The sequence below is a fragment of the Marmota monax genome, unplaced genomic scaffold, assembly GCF_021218885.2.
Source record: "Marmota monax isolate L192 unplaced genomic scaffold, Marmota_monax_Labrador192_F-V1.1 WCK01_AAM20220418_F8-fsc00133, whole genome shotgun sequence".
Lineage (NCBI taxonomy): Eukaryota > Metazoa > Chordata > Mammalia > Rodentia > Sciuridae > Marmota > Marmota monax.
This window is the reverse complement of record NW_026694821.1, coordinates 4,649,823-4,667,324: the sequence shown is the minus strand read 5'-3', so window position 1 is coordinate 4,667,324 and position 17,502 is coordinate 4,649,823. Positions and strand designations below refer to the sequence as shown.

The 17,502-nt window shown below is 42.5% G+C and overlaps 1 protein-coding gene across 7 annotated transcripts in view; it reads left to right on the top strand.

Moving 5' to 3' along the window:
- Pde1c (phosphodiesterase 1C) overlaps positions 1–17,502 on the top strand; it is a 601,507-nt gene that overhangs the window by 220,381 nt on the left and 363,624 nt on the right. The window lies entirely within an intron of this gene.

Below are 17,502 nucleotides of genomic sequence, written 5' to 3'. Positions count from 1 at the left end.
ATCAGGTTCTTCCTTTTAACTCTGGAATCCAGAACTTCTCAGCCCCATGCCCTGAATGTGCATGTATGTGTGTGTGCACACACACACCTCCAATTGGGGGATCTGCACATATAGTTGCACCTCTCTGCTTTGGAATGTCATCTTTGCTGAAGGGCATGTGGTTCCCATGGATGGGCATCATCTGTCCTCCTGAAGCTCCTCTGTAGGGTCATCATCACTGAGTGATGCAGGAAAAGTTATAACTTTGGGTTTACCCATTTTTTTTTCTCCTTGTTCATATGTGGAGGGGATTTGGAACCTGGGGCCATGAAATATCATCAGCTCCTATTATCAAACAAGATTGAAATTCCAATGATAATGAGCCTATTGTACCGAATTATTAGGAATCCAGTCTTTTCTTGGGGTTCTTCTCCCTAAATATTCCTAAGGGCCCCCAGGCTTACTGACAATGGTTTCAGTGTTTGTCCTTTTCCTGATCTGCCTTCTGTCAAGAAATGGGGTCTCATGTTGAGGGTGGACTTTCTGACCCCACTGAGGTTATGAGTCTACATCACCAACCCAGATCTCCTCTTCTTTGGAATGTTTCCTCTCCGTGACTTCTGTTGTCTTTTCCTGACACCTGGGCTTAGGTGGTACTACCAGTTTTTCTTATAATGTTGACCTTCAAAAGGAAGGGGCTAGATGCTTCATTCCACTTTCTCCATGAATCTTTTGTAGCTCTCTGCAAGTAGGCTGGTATATACCAGCCACTTCCAGGACAAAGAGAGTACCCTTGTTTAATATTTGCATAATGTTTTCATTCAAGTAGTTCTTTCCAGATCAAAAGGACACTCTGCTCTGTAGTTAAATTCTCCTTTCCATTCCCATTACCTATTCCACTTAATAGGTAGAATTTATAGGTAGATTATAAATTTATAGATAGTAGGTGTTTTTCCAAAAAGTTTCAAAAGTATATGTGTCTCAGTCTCCCCTGGGTTCTCTGTTAAAATAACAATAACAACAGCTATTCTCTTATTTCCAGAAGCCTTATGATGTTGTCCACTGTAGAGATGAAGAAACTGACTCAGAGAGGTGTATCTCAGGTTCTGATTAAATACAGATGCAAATAATATAGATGATTGCTTGGAGATTGGTGGTCACCAATGGCAGCAGTAAGGGGTAGCTTGTGTAGCTGTTAAGCTATATGTCAGCCTTTGGAATATCATCACATAAACATCTCTTTTAGACTTTCATAAAAAGCATGCCCGGGATTCAAATGCAGCTTCAAGACAAGTCCCTGGGACTCCTCTTCCAACTGGGATGCCACTTCTGAGTCTGTTTTGTAAGCATTCTGGGACAGCCATTGGTGGCCAACACTTTTTATGTCAGTTACCAATCACGCAGGAGGTGTTGCAGGAAGTGAGAATTTGACACACAGATTTAGAAATGAAGATTTTGGAAAATGAGAGGCACCACCTTTCTCCCCACAGGGCTATACACTGATAGCTGACGTGTGTGAAAATGCCATCTCAATTCTGAATATGGTCCCTGATACTCTTCCTTGTTGTCCCTCTCTTTGCTAGACAGTGCTGAGCAAATGCTGTGACTTGGAGCAGAGAGTTCAGCAGAGTCTCAGGAGGAGGGTACAGGGGATGGAAGGATGGGTTTTTCATTCTAAGCTACCCAGTTACGACTATTCAACTTCTGATAGTGGCTGTATTGGGTTTTAGTTTCAATTCTATTTCTATTGGCAAATTATTTTCTTCATTTATTTAAACATCTTTTTTTTTTCTTTTCTTTGTTTATTTCCAAATACATGAGAGTATAATTGACCATAAAAACTGTATATATTTATGATGTATAACGTGATGTTTTGTTGTATGTTACATTGGAAAATGATTAAATCAAGCGAGTTAACACACACCTCACCTCACATGCTTGCTTGTTTATTCTTTTCTTAATTGTCACAGAAGTTGGACCAGGACTGGCCCTGACAGTTCAAACTCAGTTGGGCATCACAGTCACTGGGTACTTATTGACATAGATCATGGGGCTCACCCCCAAGTGTGGGAGGGCTCTGGAATGTGCTTTTCTAACAAGCTTCAGGTGATCTTGTTGCCGATGGTCGAAGGACTATTGAGCTAGTTGATATTTAATACCTCTTTGAACTTGAAAATATTTTGTTATGTTAATTTGAGCAGGCCACTCACCTAATTTGTCTTCAGTTCTGAAATCTATGACATGGGGATAAAACATTCACTTCCCAGGGGCTTGGGGAGGATTTAAAAGTGACCTATGTGAAAGAGATAAGCAGTGAATGGCAGAATGTGCTCAGGAAGTATTGATCTTGTATTTCTGTTCAGCACTTCCTGGAATGCCCTTGAGCCTACCCACAGAAAATATGTGGATCAAAGTCGGGTTTTGTGGCTCCAGGTGCAGACACTGTGAGCTTCGAAAGCCCACTGAGCCTTTTGCATGAGAAATCTGCTTTCAAAAACGGATACTCTTGAAAGGAAAAAGTGGAGACTTCGGTGCCTGGAAAGGTGACCCCCTGGGAAATCACCCTGGGCCTCTCTTTTCCTTATTCCTCATGAGCCTCTTGCTCTGTCTGGGCTTTTCTTAAAGGTGAATAGAGAATGAATTGAATCTGGGACTAAAGCAGATAGACAAGTCCAGCCAGTGTGACTGGCGACAGGAATCTCAATACCTGCCACTAGAGGACCCAAGAGAACAGGAAAGAGCTGGCAGCTGAGAGCCTTTTCTCTCTCTAGCCTCCAGCACACATTTGCAGAGGTGAAACCTGGCCCATATTATACTGAGAGTCAAGGAAATGAATGCATCTTGGGCATCTGTGATGTGCCAGGGACTGCCCATACAATTGCTCATTTAATCTCCCCAGAGCCTGGCAAATTGAGCATTGTTATCCTAGTTGTACAGACTAGGAAACTGAGGCTTAGTGAGATTAAGCAGTTTGCCTAAAGACACCCAGATGGCCCAGCTAGAGAATTAAACTCAGTCAACCTAGCTCTAAACTATGAATTCTCCACCATGTTCTGCTTCCACCATATCACCTTGACTTTCGTGTTTCTGGAATTGTTGTGGATGACAATTTGTTCTCAGTGTTGTGGGTTGTACTAGATGGGGTGTTCACTTCGAATACACAGATTGATGTATACCCTAGATATCCTTCAAGACTGACTCTGTTCTATTGCACTAAATCTTTTTCTGGTCCAGACCTATGTTTTCGACCCACCCATTCCTTTTGGATAGAAGGCCTCTAAGGCACTACTTCGGTATCCAGCAGTGGAAACCCTGAAGCCACCCAGTGTGCCAGCCATCCCAGTTACTTACCTTGAACCATGGGACCCCCTGGGTGGGCTCAGTTGCCAGGTTTTGGTAACTTTGAGGTTGGAAGAAGAGCATGCTTATGCCCTAGGGAGTCACTGGGGAGTTGATGAGTGTCTTTCCCCACTTAGAATGGACTTATTTGGGCTTTGGCAAAGGTTTCTAGATTCTATACATAGCTTACTAAGAATATGTTTCCAAGAGCAGAACTGCACGGAGCCAACACCTCAGCTACGGATGAGATTAAGGCCTTGTCAGATCCCATTTAATGGATTGCGTTTTCCATGCAGAATTAAATCATTGAACTCGTCCTCATTTTGGCTTTTGGCAGTCAATTTTCCACCAGGGGATGCTGCCAAGAAGTCCGTTTCTGACTTGATTACTTTCAGGAAATGTGCAATCTGGCTGATGATATGGCATGGCGTGTGTTAGAGTCCCCTGTGGCTTCTGATCCCACCCTGGCATGAGTCATGGGTTAAAATCCCCAGTTAGCTCATGGGAAGTCTGATCACATGGATTTCTCTATCACCATGTATTGCTCACCCACTGGGGACTTCTGGGGACCCATGGTTCTGGTTGTTGTGTGGGGAAAATTGTCCCTGTGATGGCCAAGGTTGTGTACCCCAATTGTACCAGACATGGCAGCAATCCCTAAGGCCAGTTGGTCCTTGGAGATGCTGGACTCCTCTGGGGGGTGACTTTGGTTGGATGGTGACCTTGCTGAACTTGCCTTAGAGTTACACTGTAGTACAAGATGTGTTCACCCAATCTTTTTTCCTTCTCTGCTTTGTAGGAAATCAGAGCCTCTCCCAGCTCCTAATTCATTTCTTTCTCTCTCTCTCTCTCTCTTTTTTTGGGTTGGTGTGGGGGAACTGAGGATTGAACTCAGGGGCACTCAACCACTGAGTCCCATCCCTAACCTTATTTTGTATTTTATTTAGAGACAGGGTCTCACTGAGTTGCTTAGCACCTCACTTTTACTGAGGCTGGCTCTGAACTTGCAATCCTCCTGCCTCAGTCTCCTGAGCTGCTGGGATGGATTACAGGCAAGCACCACCATGCCCAGCTAATTTTTCTCTTACAGATTTTCTCCCTGATAAATTTCTTGTATGTCTAATCCTGCCTTGGCATTTACTTCTTAAAGGTTCAGGTTAAACACAGTGTCCTGTCTCACTATGATCTTCTACTGGGCCACTTGTATTTTGGTGCTATAAGCACAGTTTCAGTTTTATGGGCCTAGGAATCCTAGATCAGGATTTAATTTTATATTTTATATTTGAGGCTATGTCTTCCCCATGGGCTATAGTTTTAGGGTGGACATTAGCCAGGCCACAGCTTTCTTTAGTATCTTGAACTTAAATTGCCTATGAGATAACTTATTTTCTTGGATTAAGTAAAGAAACTGCAAGAGAAGTGGAGAGAATTTTAAATTATACTCAAAATATGGCTATTACCATTGTCCAAGGGAAAAGCTGAGAAATGTTGACCTCCATACAGAAGGTTGGATTTTGAACACAGTCTGGTTCCCAGCCAGTGGACCTGTCTCCAGGACTTACTTCCCCTCAAGAATGTGTCCTTCTTCAAACCAAAGCACATTCTCCTCTGGTTATTGGGAAATCCAGACTCCCACCTCCAGGAATGAAGCTCCTCTGAAGTGTATTCTAAATCACAGCAACTCTTAGCACATTTTACAAAGTGCAAGCTATTCATTCTAGAATAGCCCCTTAGGGAGGAGTAAGGAGCTTCAGTGCTCTCAGGTGGAAAAGGAGGTGTGGAGCATTCCTTCTAGAGTCTTCATCTAAATCTCTCAGCCAGTGTCAAGTGTGGATAAACTTCTCCACACTTCCTAATTAGCAACAGGAGTTTCTGCCCAAGGCCAGAGGTAGACGTGTAATCCCTAATGTCCTCCCTAATTTATTTTTTATTTTATTTTTTGGTGCTGGGGATTGAACCCAGGGCTTTGTGCATGTGAGGCAAGCACTCTACCAACTGAGCTATATCCCCAGCCCTGTTTTCTCTAAATTAATGAAGGAAGCATGAAGGAATCAGTTCGGACCAAATAACATCCAGGGGTCAGTGTGGGAAACGTAGTAAATATGTGTCTTTTCTCCAGGTGCACAAGCAGTAATTTTATTGCACACAACCTGTACACTCATAAGAAAGGGGTTTTCAATAGAGTTCTCCATATTTGAAAGTAGCATTGGGAGCTATGGGGGTGACAGCAGCAGTTGTGATGGTTTGTGTGGAAATCAGGTGTAGCCCAAGGCCAAGGGCTCCCTGTGCTCTTGCTTGGGTATTTCCGCAGCTGGACAGCTGGAACTCCTACTCACGTGCTCCCTGAACACTTTACAATTCTCCCCAAGAACACATCCTGTGTTATTCTTGTTCGCATTTTGCATTAGAAACTGATTTTTCCGGGGACAGGGACCCACAGCCTGGGTTATATCAGAATGCTCAAAGAATATTTGTTGATAATGGACAGACTGTGGTTTTGCAGCCCAATTCACTTTTTCTGGTTTAACTCACCACCCTACTGTAAGGGTAGAGTAGTTCTTGGCTCTGGAAGTGTAAATTCAGTACATCCCAGGCATCAGGGGAACCTCTGGTCAGAAGAGAAGGCAACAGAACTGCTGCTGGAAGCTTCAGAAGCCCTTGCCAGGGCTGCTGCCACCAGATTCCTTTCTTTGCTATTTTTTTTTTAATTTTGACTTATTAGAGGATAGAGGATTTATTCTTGTCAACCAGTAGGGAACCGGGAGTTGCTTTACAGAGAATGTGCTTTATAGATTGACATCACAACGTGAGAAGTACCTGGGTAACAGGGTCACAACTTTGTCAGTACCAAGATGTGCAAGAAAATGTAGCATTTAAATTTTGTTTTTAGTGGAGCTGATTTTCTCCCAGGGCCCTCACTTTCCTGGTACCAGAGGAGGGAACCCTACATTTAAAGTCAACTATGGACTCATGTGCTTTTTATTTCCCTCTGCTGATTTAGTTTCTTTGAACAAATACTCTCTTGTTCAGATGTCCTCTGTCCTCTCTCCCCTGCATTTTGCCAAGGTGGCATCTGGTTTTGTGTGGCTCTGGCCACTGAGGAACGGGGTCCTCCATCTCCCCCTGCTGGCGGGTGGGATGTGGGCTCCTCTGCCTGCTTCTTGTCCTCAGAGTCCCATGCCAGTGCTTTGGACCACGAAGGGCTGGTTGTGATTCTGGATGCGATGGTCTAGCTGACAGCCCTGGGCTGCTCTGCCTGCCTGGGCTGCTCTGCCCCGGTGTCAACCATCCTGGCTGACTCTAGTCACTATCCCGGGTGATGTCTGAGGCTTGACTGCAGGAGCTTGTGGGAACCTCTGTCTTTCAAAACCACACAGGACTTAAGGGACAATCTGGGAAAGCTAAATCCCACTTTCCCTTTACCCAGCTACTGGCCACTGTGTTGACTTTGATGTGGAGCCTCTAGTTTGTGGGCACCTGTCCCTCTAGGGAGAGGACAGGGAGGACCAACAGATTTCATCCTTGCCTCTTCTGCCCTCATTTCCCTTCTCCATGAATCCCCCCAGCCAGAAAAGAAGTAGATGGCTGACTTTTCACTTCTCTTACATCATCGCCTCCTCCTCCCCAGTGCCAGGCTGGAGGCTAAGTTGTAATGGTGGATGAGTCAAAGAGGCAGATTGGCCTAGTGATATGGGACCCTGCATGGCAAAACATCTCAAAAACACCATATGTCACCCCTCACAAATATTCAATGATAAACGACTACTGCATTTATTTTTATAATTAAATCAAGGTACCTTAAGTCAAAATAAAGCAAACCCCTTAAAACTGTACCCTATAATAATGCAAATTTAGATATCATTATTGGTGACTGATCCCTGTCCTCTGCAGCAGGGACTCCTGGTCACATTATTAACCTTACAATAATGACTCTATGTTTTACTCTGTAGAAATATTTGTTCATATTTGCATCATTAGGGCAGGATTCTTGGCCTTGCTACTGGAAAAGGAACAGTTTCTGTCTTAGAATCTTTCTGGTAACAAATGCTGTCTTTCCATTCAAGTGCTCTGAGCGTCCTCTGCAGTGGCATCCTGCCTGGCTGGGCACTGGTACATTGGACCAGCGTGTGCCCTGCTCCTCTCGGTCTCACATACACCACAGAACTATAAAACAGGCCACTCTGGATCACAGTGGATGTGAAAGGGAAGCAGAAGGAACATAAGAACCAGGGCCGGGAGACATGAAAACCTGGCACGGCTTGAAGGAACTGTTGGATTTGCATCCAAGGCATGGGAAGGGGAGGCAGTTAAAGTTTGGAACCAGGTAAAGGAAAGGGATCATATATGATAGAACCTTGTGTGCTGTAGAGTTTCAATTTTATTCCAGAGGCAGACACTCTTTGAAGCTTTTGGAAACTTTAAGGAAGCAGAAGGGAGACTATTTATCATTATGTTACAAAATGAGGAGTTACATTTCTCCTCCACACAAAGCATCAAAATGGTGTCCTGAGGAATAATGGGGCTGGAGAATGGCATCGGGGACTGAACACCTATGGGTTCTGCCAAGCTTGGAGGAGGCACATGGATAGTTTTGAGAAGTAACTTATGAAAATATGTTTTCCTATATGGATTGGAAAAGAGATCATTTTAAAAATTACTTCCGAATGCAGTCGTATCTAGTGGTCATTGACTAGACAGCTGATAACTGTAATCTACCACGGTTCCCCATTTATTGATCACTGTTAAGTATGGCCGAAAGTGAATTTGCTGGGATAATTACTTCCAGACCGTGGCAGCCAGCTCAGCCGGGGAAGCATTGTTGTCCTCATTTAGAGGAAGTGCTAACCCTGACTGAGGTGATCAGGCTTAAGTACTAGAAGGTGGACATGTTGAAGACTGCCTGAGAGCGTGACTCACAAAGTTACAAACAGGAAGATGTGACTCAAACAGATCTCTGGGCCTAGAGATTGTAAACTTTGAGTTAAATTGTAAACTTTGAGTTACTATCATTCTCATTCTTTGGAAATGGCCCAGATTGGGTTAAGAAATGGTATATGTAGTTGGGTGGAGGTGTTTTTATAATGTTCTGTTAGTTATTTTATTCATAAATATGTCTGCCCAATATCAGGATTGAGTTTCCTTGGTTGTTAAATTTCCTAGGGTAGCACTCAATCCTACTATTCTGTTTAACTGTAAGCCAACATATAAGTAACTATATTTAAGAAATGCTTTTGCCCACAGGCTTCTACAAGCCATTCAATGGCATCAAACACCCTGCAGATCACTAGAGCCCTGATGGAGGCTGTGACCATGTAGTACATACCATGCAGGGTGGGGATAAGGGGGGGGGAAGGTGATTTAGCACAGGTGCTTGAACTCAAAGCTGATTTCTATCCCAGTTCTGTCACTTACCTCCTTGGGGCAGTGGCTTAGCTTCTCTTAGACTCAGTTTTCTTTTCTGTAAACACAAATAACAATGATGGGAGGATAGGATGGGAAATTGTATGTAAACCCTTGTATTAAAAACTGCAGTCTTGGGCTGGAGTTGTGGCTCAGTGGTAGAGCTCTTGCCTAGCACATGTGAGGCACTCAGCACCACATAAAAACAAATAAATAAAATAAAGATATTGTGTCCACCTACAACTAAAACTATTAAAAAAACAAAAATCAAAAAACAAAACTCCTGCAATCTAGGTCAAGTTGTGGTTTAGTTCATTGTATTGTGTCCATGTCAGTTTTCCTGGTCTTGATCATGGACAAAGAAGGGCAAGGTGTTATCATTAAGGGAGCAGGATGGAGGGTGAGGGCACCTCTAACTGTTTTCACAAGTTATTGTGTGTCTATAATTGTTTCAGCAAAAGGTTAAACAGCAAAATTTAGCATTGTGTCTAGTCTCCATTAATTGTAGTTTTTTAAAAATTCTAAAGTATCATCAGGAATTCTGTTCTTTGACTTAAGCTCAACCTTTTGAGGGTGAGTGTGTGTGTGTTTGAAAGAGAGAGAGAGAGAGAGAGAGAGAGAGAGAGAGAGAGAGAGAGAGAGAGAGAGAGAGAGAGAGGGGGGAGGGGAGCAAAGTCAGAGACACAGAGTCAGAGAGAGAAGCAGATGCTAAGAAAAAGGAGAGAGTAGACCAAACAAATTCTAGAACCCTTTTCTAATGCACTGCACCACGTCAATATATCAGTGGCCTCCACAGCAACCACCACTGAATTCTCTTCTTGCTATAATTTCTTCTTCTCCCAGTTGAAAACCTTGCCTTTTATTACTTTTGTGGTCTCTGTTCAAATATCAGGTTATCTTAAATCAGGTTGTTGAAAGTATTCATGAGCAGTCAAGTCGGTGTCCCTAGGTGGGGTCAGAATTGGGTGCTCTGCAGACTCCTCTGGTCAGGCTGCCCCTGGTCCCTCTCTTGTTTTTCTTCATTCTCCTGTATCCACGTTGCCTTGGTGTGTGCTGATGTCCCCAAGGCCATTTCTTTAATGACCATTTAGGCCTTTCTTGACCATTGTCACCTGATGCAGACTGTGCTGCCTTCTCACAGGGTGTAGGATTTATCTGGGGGTGGGTGTCTGGAGTTTTGGAATGATCACAGAATGAGCTCTCCTACCCCTTGAGATGCCATATGTCCATGCCATTTTAGATAACTGAAGTGTCACCAAATGTCCCTTATGTTGTCTTTCTCCATAAGCCAATTCAACAGAATGCAGGCAAATCACATGTTTTCTTTTGGGAATGTGCTACATGGAAGCTTTCAGAAGCCTGCTAGGCACTGACATTTTTACTTTATGATTTAGTGGCTGCCGGGTCTCATCACTTTCTGGTAAGCTGGCTTTGAGAGATTGCCTCAGTTTCTTGGTCACCAGTTTCTCTTTTCTTTGTCTTTTCCAAAATGATGTTTTGTCATAAACCAACATACTCACCTTAGAGAACATTTGATAAATGGTAGGAGAAAAGATTCCTAATACAATCCCTGCTATCATTTTGGCATCCTTCCGGAAGCGTTAATATCCATGCCTTATTCTTATAGTTGTCATTATAGCGTGGATGCAGTTGAATAAGCTAATTTTTCTTGCCATTATGCATTTCCCATGTTGCTGTATAATGCGTGTTTGTGTGTGTGAAATGTGGGAGAGGTTATTTACCCACGCCACTATTGTTGATCATTTAGGTGGTTCCCAGTTTTTCACTCTTCAACAGGATGCTGTGACCAAAATCCTCACGCATCTAGATAGTTTTAAACTGCATCCAGTTTAGTGTATAAATAGAAACACTGAATAAAGGGCATTTTGGTTCTTAATAAACCACATTACTAAAAGGTCCCTGAGAAGCTTCAAAATTCCTATCAGCATTGAATGCCTTATGATTTTGTATAGTAATACTCACTTCTCACAGCTTTGACGTGACTATTAATAGTTGGTTTTTTTTATTATTTTAAAGTTGTAGATGGACACAATAACTTTATTTATTTATTTTTATGTGGTGCTGAGGATCAAACCCAGTTCCTCCCTCATGCATGCTAGGCAAGTGCCCTACCACCGAGCTACAACCCCAGCCCCAATTATTGTTTTTTCAAGGTAGGCTGTCCTTTCCTTAAAGCCAAACAAGCCCATGATGACTGTTTGGTTGTCTTTTGCTGATGCCCTGCTCAGGAGAGCATTAGAGTCTCTCTTTGATATTGAGGGAATCAATATCATCCTCTTTTATATCATAGCAGAATAAGGTTCAGAAAAATCAAGTGACTTCACCAAGGACATACAACTAAGAAACAGCATAGCCCAGAGTGAAACCTGTATAATTTTGGTCCTGAAGCCTTTGCTTTCTTCTCCATTCCCTATCTGGAAACAGGGGACAGAGAATGGACTAATGAATTGTTCTTGGGATGAGGAGTTGGGGACTAAGGATATAAGAAGTCACTTGCCCAGGAAAGACTTCATGGATGTTCTTGCCCTCAAGGAATTGGAAGTTTAATGGAGAAAACAGAGAGGTCACTTAATAATTACTGTATGGTGAAGTGGCAATTGTTTATATGTGCTAAAGTATTAATGATTTATATAAAAATATAATTAAATGCTCTCATAGAAATAGAGAAGATAATTTTCTAAATAGCTTTATTAATATATAATTGACATACAAAAACACTGTACATTTTCAAATATTCCAATGGGTTTGACATTTGTATACACCTGTGACATCATCACTGCATGAACCATCATCCCTCTGAGATTTTTCTTTCTACATTTTCTTCTATTAACTTTGAAAATTAGCTCTTTTGCATTCCACACCATGGACACCCACAGCCACCTTTACAGATTACATATGAGTTTGCATTTTCTAGTTTTGTATATAAATGAAACCAAGCAGTATGTATTCTGGTGTCTTTCACTGAGTGTAACTATTTTGAAAGCCATCCATGTTGTGACATATATCAATAGATCATCCCCTTGTATTGCTGAGTGGTATTCCATTGCATGGTGTAAAATGACTTGTTAATTCATTCAACTGTTGCTGGGCATTAGCATTTTTCAATTCCTGTTGTGTAAATATTCCCACCATGGCTGATTTCAAGTCACCAAGATGGAGTCACAGAATGGAACTGGAAAAAGATGCACACAATTAGCTCTCATGAACTGTCAGGGACAAGTTCTGCCTCTGTTCCAAAAATGCTGGAAATGAGTGCTGGACAGTAAGTAGCTGTGAAGTACAAGGAATCGGAACACTGGAAAAGCTTGGCACCTGGAACACTTGAGTTTTGAGTTCCTTAGCTTTCCGTGTGTGGGGATGGAGTTGGTTCCCACTCGAAAATAGCTGTTTTGGGGGCTTAGCCCACATGGTTTCTAGAAAATGCTATTCTGTTTACAAAGACTATTTGTTTTAAAGACTTATTACTCAGGAAATAAATAATGATTATGGGCAGGGGTAAAAACTGTTCTGAGGATTTCATACCTTTGTGATTATTTTAAAATAAATGTAAATAAATGCACGAATCTTTTTTTTTTGAACAGAAATGTTTCTTTTAAATTCTGTATTCCCCATCTAGACATTGTTAAAATCACTTTCATTTTATTTATTGTGTGGAATGCAAAAGAGCTAATTTTCAAAGTTAATAGAAGAAAAATATAGAAAGAAAAAATGTGCAGCTTGACTTTGTCCTTCAATATTTTATACATCTTCCTCTCTGTGAATAACAAATTGTTTGTAGGGAAACAATTTACATTTATAGTAGTGCTTTTCATTCTGCATTATCCCAAAACTTCCTCTTTGATCTCTCCATTCATCACTGAATAGCTGCTGTCATTGGCAGAAACACACTGAACCATGTCTGTGACACAGAGGAAATCAGATCAGGATCAGGGAATGTAGGAGAGTGGGCAGCTTGGAACAGAGCAGGGAATTGGGCAGGCCTGGACTTGGCAACTCCTTAGGATCCATTCATTTATAGTAACTGTTTGTGGAGCTCCTATTTTGTGCCATGCATGAAAGTATGTGGTATACGATGGTAATAAAACTGACCTGGTCCCTCGCTTTGTAAAATTTATGGCTCCTGTGCAGGACAAGCAGCTAAGGACATTCTCAAACCTGGTCTCAAAGTGGCCTGCCAAAGTGACCATATTATCCTAATCAAATGTAGAAATCATTGGATCATAAATGTCATTTATTTTTTCTGCAGTGATGTAATATTCCCATCACCTGTGATTCTGGATGGGCTGAGCAGCTGCCTCATATGAGATCACTTATTTTCCTATTTCATTAAAAAAGAAACTACTGCATCAAATTCTAGCTTTTTTTTTTTTTTTTTTTTAAAGGTGAGGCCCTGTGATCTTTGATGTTTGCCCGGTGAGGACAATTCTGGACTTTTCAGTTAACAGTCCATCCTTTGAAGGCTCAGGTGAGCGCCCACTTTCCTGTCCTATTGACTAAAGCACAAGCTTTCTTGAGGTGTCAGTCATGGCTAAGGACTTGCACCTCAATGTGGATGGCTATCTATGTAGTGCAGGTTCTTAACCTGAAGGATGGCTTCACGAGCTCTGGGATGTCCAAAATGAGGGCCTAGGGTTACCTGTTTATTTTTTAGGGAATCTGAAACTTTCTTCAGATTCTCATGAGTGTTTATAATTAAAAAAAAAAAAGAACCTTCAGGGCATTGGAAAGAACACTGAGTAGGTGTTGAGGAAGCCACCCTTCTCTGGCCTATGCCATCAGGCTGTGGAGACCTCTAGGTGCCTCAGTTTTGTCATTTGTACAGCAGGGTAAATATTTTTCCTTTCTAACCATCAGGACTATTGTGAGATCACATGAGATCTTTGAGCACAAAAGTGCTTGGCCGGTACCCTGTGCTGTGCAAATCACCACAGCAGATCATAAGAGTGAGGGTGGTGGCTGAGGCGGAGGGAACAGGACAGAGAAGATCCTGAGGGAGATGAGGCCACTTCCCCAGTCACAGAAGAGGATCAGAGTCTTTGCTGTTCTTCTAGTGTCCTTGAGTCACCTTGGCCCTGGTTGCTGTTGAGCCCAGCTCATTCCAGGAGGAGAAACAAGAGTCAGGCGAAGGGGGAGGAAACCCCATGTGAACAAAATCCACACGAGGAGAAGACACCCTCACGTTAACAGAAAAAGGGAGCTTTCCCAAGCAATACTTATGTTAGAGAAACCTTTATTTCTCCTCAGTATGTTCAGTCTAAATTTGGACCTCACCTGGGAAGGCCTTTTGCTTAGGATCTCCTGGTTTAAATAGGGACTGTATATCCTGTGTGACCAGGCGCACTGCTCAGCCTCGCCCAGCATTAGTTATTCATGTGCAGACTTGATACCCAGTTCTCAGACTGAAGGAATAGTTTTTATTTAATTTTTATTGCAGAAGTTTGGGGTTTCAATCCAGCCTCTGCCACACACCGGTTATATTATTTTGGACTGCTCCGATGCAGTTTGTGAATGGAATCTGTAATTCTTTCTTCAGAATGACTTGTGAAAATAAAATAAATGGAGCTAGATGAAAGTGCTGTAAAATGTAAGGCACTATTTTGAAGTTATTATAATAGTAATTTTGTAATGATTATAATGATAGGTCTTGCTAATAATGCTCACACAACCGTGAATAATCACATAAAAATCACCAACAATTTTCATTGTAAATTATTGTTGGATTATGGTTTAAAGTACAATTAATAAGCAGATGTGAAGAAACACTCCTTTCAGCCTGAGAGTGGGAACTTTGCTCAGATGGGGATCCCCATCTCTGTTCATCTCATTTGCTTTTTTTAAGTATGCATGCTATAGCTAGATGCAGGTGAAATAGCTAAGAGAGGAAGGGGCGAAAATGGATGGTTTGGAAGCTGTTGGTTAAACCAGAAGCACCGCTCTGTTGCTCTTTCTTCAACAGGTGCATCCAAGGCATGTTTCTGTAATTAGTTTCTCCACTTCTGTTCTCTTTAGCTCTCTGTTTGGCACTGGTCCTTGGCACCTCTCACCTTCCTACAGTAATAGTCTCCCAGCTGAACTTAGAATGTCCTCATCTAATCTATTCCATAGTTTGCTATTACACTGAGCCACATCCCCAGCCTTTTTTTATATTTTATTTGAGACGGTCTTGCTAAGTTGCTTACGGCCTTGCTAAGTTGCTGAGGCTGGCTTTGAACTTGTGATCCTCCTGTCTCAGCCTCCCAAACTGCTGGGATTACAGGTGTGCACCACCATGCTCAGCACAGGTATGTATATATATATTTAAAGCAGATTCAACTTTTTAAAAACCTTTGGTTCCCCATTGCCCACAACATACGTGCTCGACAGAGGCAATGGAAGACAGTATTGAATCAAAGTAATTTGTTACTACTAATAATTAGAGAGCAAAAATCTATGAATAATGTATTCTCTTTTTGTTTTACTCTTTAAAAACCAATTAGAGTAAGGTTCACTGCATCATTGCTGTCTAGTGTGGGAGGGTGAGGGCAGAATGAAAGCTCATGCATGGAAAGGTTGTGAATAACCCTGGCTATGCCCATAGACAGCACCATCCATCATTTACTCTGTGGGTAAAATAATGGAGAACCAGTAGTCAGAAAAATAAAACCTGCACTCCTCGGTATGCCATAAAAGGGATCCATGATCTGGGGCCCACTTTGTTTTGATCCTTCCCTCCTGCCCCCTCACCCATCCTGCCCTCCCCATCCCATGCTATTTCCCAGCTACAATGATTGCAGGGATATTCATTTCCTGCCCATGATGTGCTTTCCTGTGTGTGGGAACAGCAGCCTAGTTTCCCTTTGGAGAAGTTGTTTCCCTATTTTCAGCCCTATAGGGTTTGGGTAAGGTTGACCCTACCTCTTCCTCTGGGGATCAGTATCACCTGACAGGCCAACAGAAGTAGGGGATTCCTTCAATCACAGTGATTGGCTGGAAATGGGCAGGTGCTTCTACTGGGGCCAATCAGATGCACCCTTCGGTTTTGCAGGAATTATTGGGGAGGAGGTGCTGTCTTTCTACTAAGGCTGTGGAACAGGTAGGATACATGTGTGGTGCTGCCAGGGGTCTTTTACACCCACGAGGAAAGGCTGCCTGAGTGTGGCGCTGTCACAGATGAGAGGAGCACCGAGAGGCAGATCAGCACAGTCTCAGTGGCATTATTTGAGTCCCTGGGTGCATGTGAAGCTAGATACAGTTTGGTTTTATGAGCCAATACAATGTCAATCTGTCTCTCTTGCTTAAATCATTATGAATTTCTTTTCTGTTCCTTTAAATCAAGAGTCTTGACTACTTTATTGAACCTATTATTCCCTAGTCAGGGCAAGCCCTTTATGATTGTGTGTTTTTGCTCTTGGTTTGGAATGTCCATCTCCATTCCAGCAGTATTCTGTTGGGTTCCTTAGATTTCCCTAGTACCTTTCCATCCTACCTGGACAGAGGACATCACCTCTCTGTGTCCCTGTAGCCGAGGTCATCCATGACATTGCACTTTGTCTTATAGTTAACTACATGCATATTGATATCTCCAACTCCTTACTATGGAATACTCTGTTTCAAACACTTTCTTGTTTAAATGCATATCCCTAACACTTTGCACAACTTCTGTGATAGTAAATATTTGTCAAACGCAATATAGATATATAAAAAGGCAGAAAATGAGCAGTAATAAGGGGAGGAGAGAAAGAAAGCAAAGACAAAAAAGAAAAAAGTACATTTGCTCTTTAAAATGTGAGTCTTTAGCTTGGGCTGTGAGTAAAGGAAGATGGGAATAACTTGTTGAATAACAAGTTAAACCCACTTAATCTCTTTTTCTGGGAACTGTTAGTACTTGACAGCTGCAAAATATATGGTAGCCTAGACAGGAGGAATTTAGCACAGCACATGGGAATGGCAAGAAGAGAGCCGCAAGCCACGATCCCATCTGAGTTACATAAAGTCATGATCAGTGACACTGCATCCTGCATAGCAGATGGGCTGTCAACCCCTGGGACATCTCTCAGGACTCTGCCCTTCTCTCCATTCCCTGCTGGACTACTACAGATGCTTCTCATAGGGCTCCCCATCTGATCCTGTGTGCTGGGTTAGAATGAACCTGTAGTCAGCTTACACATTATGTAACCAAGGCACCTCTGTGGAGGCTCACGTAAGACTCGCCATTGTGTGGCCTGGGCTTTCTTCCCCAGGTTCACTTCCTCTTTATTATGTTCCAGGTGGTGATCCCTACTGTTGATCATGCCCTGCTGTTGCCTGTCTGGATAGTTCTCTTAGAGAGACCTCTCCACTGGGAAATTCAGTTCCCACTTCTGCAAACCCATAAGCTATCGCCTTTTGAAGCCATAGACAAATGCTACTACCTCTTCCTGAAGCTCTCATTTGAACTGACCTCTCCATTCTCTGAACTGCCCTAGAACATTTTGGTTATAAGAGTTTGTATGTGTGTGTGTGTGTGTGTGATTCCTTCCTTCCTTCCTTCCTTCCTTCCTTCCTTCCTTCCTTCCTTCCTTCCTTCCTTCCTCCCTTCCTCCCTCCCTCCCTCCCTCCTTTCCTCTCCTTTTTTTCTTCTGCATTAGGATAGGTTAGCTAATATAACAAATGGCTTTCAAATTTCAACAGCTTAACAGATTCAAACTTTATTTCTCACTTGCCCACCATCCAGTGCAGCCTAAGCATCTCTTCTGTGTGGCCACCATGCACCAGATGTCTTTGCCATCTCAGAGCCTTAGCTGC